Source organism: Haliotis rubra, unplaced genomic scaffold (genome assembly GCF_003918875.1).
Source record: "Haliotis rubra isolate DU_JTF1 unplaced genomic scaffold, ASM391887v1 Scf258, whole genome shotgun sequence".
In the NCBI taxonomy this organism is placed as follows: Eukaryota; Metazoa; Mollusca; class Gastropoda; order Lepetellida; family Haliotidae; genus Haliotis; species Haliotis rubra.
In genome coordinates, this window is record NW_025766647.1 from 362,871 (window position 1) to 371,523 (window position 8,653).

At 39.6% G+C, this 8,653-nt stretch overlaps 1 long non-coding RNA gene across 3 annotated transcripts; it reads right to left on the reverse strand.

The window, feature by feature from the left end:
• Positions 1-3,382: 3,382 nt before the first annotated feature.
• Positions 3,383-7,672, reverse strand: LOC124279868. 3 transcript variants are annotated; one of them, XR_006899504.1, is made up of 3 exons: positions 7,516-7,672; positions 4,350-4,440; positions 3,383-3,414 (listed from the first exon to the last, which is right to left on the reverse strand). It is a non-coding gene; the product is annotated as an uncharacterized LOC124279868 (long non-coding RNA). The 3 variants fall into 3 exon arrangements; XR_006899505.1 differs by lacking the exon at positions 3,383-3,414 and adding an exon at positions 3,519-3,553; XR_006899503.1 differs by lacking the exon at positions 3,383-3,414 and adding an exon at positions 4,046-4,109.
• Positions 7,673-8,653: the final 981 nt, after the last annotated feature.

Here is an 8,653-nt window from a genome sequence, read left to right on the forward strand (position 1 = left end):
ATGTTCCAGAAATGTTCCAGAAAACACAAATATACCACAGTGATGTGATCCTCCACAAAGATCTATGTGACTGCCAACAGGTTATGTGTGACAACCAACAGGTTATGTGTGACAGCCAACAGGTTATGTGTGACAGCCAACAGGTTATGTGTGACAGCCAACAGGTTATGTGTGACAGCCAACAGGTTATGTGTGACAGCCAACAGGTTATGTGTGACTGCCAACAGGTTATGTGTGACAGCCACCTTTAAGACTTAACAAACAATAGGTGGCAAGCTGACCAGAGAAACTGAGGCAGAGGGACAAAAGAAGCTTGTGCAGAATGTAAGCGCAAGGGTCAGAGCCTGGCCTGACCCAGTAGGGTGGCTATTGTTAAATGAGTAATTGCATAAGTGTAGAAGGTTAACTGAGAAGGTTTGTTATAAGCTGACACCTATAAAGTATGCAATAACTATATACAAGTACTTAAAATTGAAACTTACAAACTATGAAACAAATAATGATTAAAACATGACTTGGCCACAGTAAAGTACAAATTCTAGTACTTTTTTGAGTTGAGCCCCATCAGGGATTCGAACTCACATCCTCAGAGTCAGGCACCTAATCGGCAGTACACAAAGTCAGCCGCCTAACCTATTCAGCTACCGCGACTTCCACAAAAAACTTCCACGTTTTTGTACAGTAGTTACACACTTTCTACAATCCACACTCGTTTCAACACAGAAGCTGTGCTGGTATTAAATATGAAACTCCTGGTTTGGTCAAGTGCGACATCAACATGCATGTAGAATGTAATGTGCAATAGACAGCCCGTATGGTGTGTTCTCACGTTGTTCCTGGTTCTAGGGTAACCCGTTCCGTGTTCTGTAGAAGGATGTACTGTACAATGAAACTCCAGCTTCGGGTTCACCAGATGTTATCCGGCCTGATGACGTGCAGTGATCAGATATTTTGGCTCTGATAGTATACTTCCCACCAAAAGTTTAGACTCACTGAAAACAATCACTATATGTTTTTAATATGCATATATATGGTTACATCGAAGATTGATTTCTCCACTAACTTAGGGGAACCCATTGCAGACCTTATGCAGATGAATTGCACGAGATTGCATCATATAATGCATCAGATTGCTGAAATGCATGTGCAATTATCGTGCATGTGAACAACTGCATTTAGGTGTAAAGTTTGTTTAGAAATCGCCAATTTACACTGATTTTTATCATTTATTGAACTCATGACAATAATCTTTTCAACGTTACGAATTTCTTTTACAATACATCAGTTCATGTGTAAACAGTACCTTTAAACATTAAGGAATATTTTTCAAAATTTAGTTTAGAACAGTTGCCTGAAGTAAGTGGCTATATGTACACCAGTGAGTCTACCCAACTTTTGATGGGTAATATATTTGCTACTTAATCTGATATACCGGACCATGTTCCGGGGCCACATGTTTATAACGTTACAGTATGTAACACTGTTATGGAATAGTGATCTAATATAAGGCACGCAGAATGCAAAACTGGAAAAATCGCAGATTGACCTGCGCCAAATCAATGCCAACTGATCCTTCAACCATTTCCACCTCCTACTTGAAGTTGTTTACAGGGAAAACAACATCATTTGAAAGAAAGTCCATACTGGATTATCCAAAGGTGGTGTCTAATTTTTTTCAATTAAGATAATTCTGGTAGTGAAATAAAAGATTCTGCAGGAATATAATGATATAAAATATGTAGCTCGCTTCCTTCTGTGTGTTTTCAAGTTAGGACTCGCTGGCCATTCTTAAGTTGTCCCACCCGGCCTTCCTGTCCTTGAACATGATCGCAGGCCCTTCAACATCACTGGCAGACCATGCCACAGCTGTTCCTGAGACATTTGTGTCTTTCAATGCCCCGAAGACTGCGAGCTTGTCTTGCAGCGCACGGTGGACTCACACGATATTGACTGCAAGTGACCCCTCCTTTGTTTGATGTCACTGATGTTGTAGTTGATTGAACATTTTCAGATGAAATTATCCACAGATGTTCACTTAAAACATACCTGCCAGTTACATTTATATATGTTGACATTTGTGTGAGTAAAGAAAGTATGAAGTTTTAATAGCTGTCAGTATAGAAGTTATTTACTGTTAAAATAGAACAATTAGTCTAGTTTCAGATCCATCTAAAATAGCTGGGTGTCTTCAGCATGCTGTCCCAATTTCTGTTCTATGTTTTGCATTGCACCTAATAAAGCCTAGTGTTTCAACAGCAAGAAGGAACATGTAGGGTGACACTGGGTAGCCCTATCTAAAGGCAGATGAAACATTTCGAATAAAACAGGCTGGTGTATTAGCAGTCATAACGTTTGTCCATCTAATGATTTTAATCCAAACTTTTCCATGACCTGCATTATACTGTCTGTCTGTGTCTCTAGAGAAGGGTCATGACCCCTCTGTTCACTGTTTTTGCTTGTGTATTATTATTAAAGTATATTTTATACACCAATCGGCAAATAAACTTTCACAATGGACCCACACGAACCAACAACAGATCCACACAACTGACATATACCATGTATTACTAGTTGTAGCTGTTGTATCTGGTGACAATCAGTTCTATACTTACAGTCAGATCTGAAGTAGATGGTGACGTCACGTATCAACACTGTGTCATTCAGATCCACTCGCCACCAGTTGGGATTGCTGGTATATGTCTCTATACAGACAGTGTAACTAATGACAATCAGTCATGATACTATACTTACAGTCAGTTCTGAAGTAGATGGTGACGTCACGTATCAACACTGTGTCATTCAGATCCACTCGCCACCAGTTGGGATTGCTGCCCTTTGTCTCTATACAGACAGTGTAACTAATGACAATCAGTAATGATACTATACTTACAGTCAGTTCTGAAGTAGATGGTGACGTCACGTATCAACACTGTGTCATTGAGATCCACTCGCCACCAGTTGGGATTGCTGCCCTTTGTCTCTATACAGACAGTGTAACTAATGACAATCAGTATTGATACTATACTTACAGTCAGTTCTGAAGTAGATGGTGACGTCACGTATCAACACTGTGTCATTGAGATCCACTCGCCACCAGTTGGGATTGCTGCCCTTTGTCTCTATACAGACAGTGTAACTAATGACAATCAGTCATGATACTATACTTACAGTCAGTTCTGAAGTAGATGGTGACGTCATGTATCAACACTGTGTCATTGAGATCCACTCGCCACCAGTTGGGATTGCTGCCCTTTGTCTCTATACAGACAGTGTAACTAATGACAATCAGTATTGATACTATACTTACAGTCAGTTCTGAAGTAGATGGTGACGTCACGTATCAACACTGTGTCATTGAGATCCACTCGCCACCAGTTGGGATTGCGGGTATCTGTCTCTATACAGACAGTGTAACTAATGACAATCAGTATTGATACTATACTTACAGTCAGTTCTGAAGTAGATGGTGACGTCACGTATCAACACTGTGTCATTGAGATCCACTCGCCACCAGTTGGGATTGCTGGTATCTGTCTCTATACAGACAGTGTAACTAATGACAATCAGTCATGATACTATACTTACAGTCAGTTCTGAAGTAGATGGTGACGTCATGTATCAACACTGTGTCATTCAGATCCACTCGCCACCAGTTGCGATTGTTGCCCCCTTTGTCTCTATACAGACAGTGTAACTAATGACAATCAGTCATGATACTATACTTACAGTCCGTTCTGAAGTAGATGGTGACGTCACGTATCAACACTGTGTCATTGAGATCCACTCGCCACCAGTTGCGATTGCTGCCCTTTGTCTCTATACAGACAGTGTAACTAATGCCAATCAGTATTGATACTATACTTACAGTCAGTTCTGAAGTAGATGGTGACGTCACGTATCAACACTGTGTCATTGAGATCCACTCGCCACCAGTTGGGATTGCTGCCCTTTGTCTCTATACAGACAGTGTAACTAATGCCAATCAGTCAATACTATACTTACAGTCAGTTCTGAAGTAGATGGTGACGTCACGTATCAACACTGTGTCATTGAGATCCACTCGCCACCAGTTGGGATTGCTGCCCTTTGTCTCTATACAGACAGTGTAACTAATGCCAATCAGTCATTGATACTATACTTACAGTCAGTTCTGAAGTAGATGGTGACGTCACGTATCAACACTGTGTGATTGAGATCCACTCGCCACCAGTTGGGATTGCTGCCCTTTGTCTCTATACAGACAATGTACCCGTCTGCAGCAGTGTTTCCGTCTGTCGGTGTAACCACCAGTTCTGGGATTGTCACGCCAACACTTGTCTCTACTCGCCACCAGACAACAGACAATGTACCCGTCTGCAGCAGTGTTTCCGTCTGTAGCTTGGGATGATGGGAAAGGACCTTCTCCACTGGATGATGTAGGTTTCCCCCTCGCAACGTTATCTGTATCAACGGCATACGTCTTCCAAAATAATTCAACTTGTATATATCTTATGTCTTCAACACAACATTTTAACACAACATATCTTTCCAAGCATACTTTTTATGATGTTAATGCAAAATATGCACATGTTGTCTCCAGGACTCCATGTTACAAGCAAGTGTACATTCATTTCCATCTCTGTTGGACGATGTATACCTATACTTGCTACAGTTTATGATGAAACAGGCAGTCATCCTATTTAGAGATTGACTTAAAGACAGGAAGTTTTATTTTCTGTGGCAATTAAAACTTATTTCACATCAGTAATGTCCAATATTTCAATATTTTATCGAGTTAAAATCATGAAGACACATCATCATAGTTCTAAATGCGTCACATTTGAATACACACTTTCTTTAGAAAGTGGCCAAATGTAACATATGTTATATTTGGGATTACACTTTCTCAGTAAAGTACAAATTCTAGTACTTCTGTTGGGTTGAGGCCTATCCGGGATTCGAATTCACACCCTTAGAGTCAGGCACCTAATCGCCAGCACACAAAGTCAGCCGCCTAACCCGCTCAGCCACCGGGGCTTCCACAAAAGTCAGCCGCCGAAGGTTGACTAATTTACCGTAGTCTAGATACAAAGAAGTGGTCATATCATTGAACATGCAGTTTAACTTATGACTATTTGTGTATCCATGTGTGCATAAATTCTAAGTTGCATTCCACCAGGCTGTACTGCGATTGTTAATGCCTGTATCCTCAAAGGAGGATAATGTATCGTAAAATTATTGTCTTCCTGAGAGGGTACGTAAGTGCCAATACATTCGAAGTAAATTTAAAACTTTTCAATCGTAGATTATGTGTGTTTTTAATTTATGGTTATATTTGTCCGAAATCAGCAGTGACTGAAGGGATGGTGTAAATACAACTAGGGTCCATGAAGGTAGCAAAAGCACTGTAAATCCCCATGGTCCCTAGCATGGTGATCTACCTTCAGGTGTTGGCGGCCTATAGCTCATTTTTATAATGTACTGATAAAGATGGAAATAGTGTTTTATGGCCATATGCTAGTTGTAAGTATAAATCTTTGATAGACTAGTTATTTTACTGTCCTTTTCAGACATATAAGTATATAAGTGTATAATGTATACATTTACAACTGTCATAGTCACGATATGGCTGAAATACTGACTTAAAATTTTAACTCACTCACTCACTCACTCTGCTTTGTTACATGATGCACGTTCACTATTGATATAAAAAGGTTATTTCATTATTTTGTATGCATTTTTCTCAGTTGCGCTAAATCACGTCCTTTGTAGTTTCCAATATTATGTAAAGTGCCCTCACTTCACTTCCGTGTAATCTTTGCAATTGTATATTGTATGATACATTGTCAGTCAGCTTTATATGTTATTCTTAATTCATGGTTCTTATCCGAGGGTTTGTTATGAAATGTATTAGACTCATGAAATGCACCAGATAACGACAGGCCACGAATAGATGATTCACTGCGTCATTAAAGGTCCAAAATTATTTTCCCGACAACAAATTCTAGGTATAAGAGTATCCCAGACCAAACATAAACCTTAAAAGGTTACTATCAAGTCCCGTAATATTATAATATAATGAGCCAGGCAGATATTGGAAACAGTAGTAAAGAACACATTGTGTCTTGCTACTCTCTTTCCCAAATCTGAACAAAAATGACAATGTGTGCATCAGTTGAAAGTAACCTCTGTGAGATAAAGGAACGCTGGTTATCTGAAGGATGAGACATCACGTGTAGGCATCTGAGACAGATGTGTGGGTTACTCCTTGAACAGTAGTAGTGTATGACCACAACTCCCCAATATATAGTATGTATGACATCATCATGATATTGTCAACTCCCCAATATATAGTATGTATGACATCATCATGATATTGTCAACTCCCCAATATATAGTATGTATGACATCATCATGATATTGTCAACTCCCAATATATAGTATGTATGACATCATCATGATATTGTCAACTCCCAATATATAGTATGTATGACATCATCATGATATTGTCAACTCCCCAATATATAGTATGTATGACATCATCATGATATTGTCAACTCCCCAATATATAGTATGTATGACATCATCATGATATTGTCAACTCCCCAATATATAGTATGTATGACATCATCATGATATTGTCAACTCCCCAATATATAGTATGTATGACATCATCATGATAATGCCTCAGAATCTGAACAAATCTGAAAATTTATAATCTTGTCTCGATATCACACATATTGAGAACAACATTCCTATGTCTTGAACATCAGTGGGTGTGAGTGGTTTCAGTAGTTCAGTAGGTGTGAGAGGTTATATCGTGGCGTGTCCGTTTTAAGTGGGAGAAAGACCCGAAGTACAGCCAGAGGATATTTCCTACATTGGTGAAACACGCAAGTATGACCAAGATGTTGACAAACCCAGAAACCTAGACAGGGCGAATGTGGGATTCAAACCCACGACCACGATGTAAATGAAAGAGATAACCTAACAGCATGTTTTGTTTTTGTTTTCTGAAAACGACAGGGATCAATATGTGAGATATTCTATGTACACAATTAAATATTGTCTTCCCTTAAAGGAACCCACGCTGACACTGAATGCAAGTGTCTGAGTGAGTGAGTTAAGTTTTACGCCACACTCGGCAATATTCCAGCTATATGGCGGCTGTCTAAATAATCGAGTCTGAACCAGACATCCAGGGATCAAGAGCATGAGGATCGATCTCAGATTGTTCAGACTGACAATACGGTTTCTGGTAACAATAATCATTTGTTTCTGTGAATGACCGAGGAGAGATTACGCATCAGTATTATCCGTATCCGTATTCATAAGACATCGAAAATATAACAGTGATGCCACAAGGATTAACCCTTTAATAAGGAAGACTGCTGGTGGATGTGACCCCTTAGATCAAAAGCATGCTATGGAACCTGAATCAGTTGTTGGAGGAAGTTAGATGTGTTTGTGATTTGACACGGATGTATTCCACTGTAGTGACCGTGTCAGTAGTTGACTGCTGATGTAGATACATACGTTTCTGACATGTCGGACCAGACCACCCTGGGGAACAGTTTGGCGGACTGCAACCGGAAGTAGGGTCACACTTGTCCTGGTCACAGTTACACGTGTAACCACAGTTGTATCCGTATGTACCATCAGGACAGCTGTCTGTAACAGAAGTATTACATCAGAGAGAGACAGTGACATTGGTAGCCGTATGTACCATCAGGACAGCTGTCTGTAACAGAAGTATTACATCAGAGAAATGTAATCGGTATATTTCACACATTTGAATGAAATTGCGGTCATGTAGGTATGTATGTGCGTGTAGATTTCATGCATATATCTGAACATGAATGTATGACACCTTTCAATAGATCCATTACGGTTCTAACCACGGCATGAAACATTACTATGAGTGTGGCTAGCAGTTCGTATTTATAAACACATCGTAAGTAACAGATTTCTGATGAATGAACTCGCCCGCACACATGTCTAGGGTCAACATAACTCTGGGTATTTTCAGACCATCCAACTGTAAACAGTTACACATTGATAACAGGAAGGTGTAGCGTTTGTTCGGAATGCACTCATCCTTGTAAAGGTAAATCCATGTAAAAATACGCGTTTAAACTCACAATTTAAATGATGGCATTACTTTTTAGATGTATTGCTATGGATGGGAGTGTGTATCGATGTCTGTCTAGGGACTACACATATATTATCATCGAGGTATATAAGGATTATATCGGTGTGGATTTAGCGCAATATATGGATTCTAAGTATGCACAAAAAAAACCCCGACAAAACAAGCAATTCATTCATATCATTTATTGATTCAAGTCAATCGGTTCGATACAAAGCTGTGATATACGAATGGACAATATGATTCACTCTGGAAACATTAAAGTCAACAGTTCAGTCACTCTATACACCTGCTGCTGCTTCGAGGCGCTATTGTTTAAACAGCAAGTCCATGTTTTGAAACACATTTCGCACTGTTGAATATTCAGTTCACCTTTCCTATGCTGTTTTAAGGTTGAATGGTTATCTATAGTCTATGTTTTATCCACTGCCTTTAACGATGTCCGTCCAGGGGGTCCCAGTTTCACAACTCCTCTCACGTAGAGGAAAATTCGGCGTTTCTCATCGTTCAAGCGCCTCAGTGTAT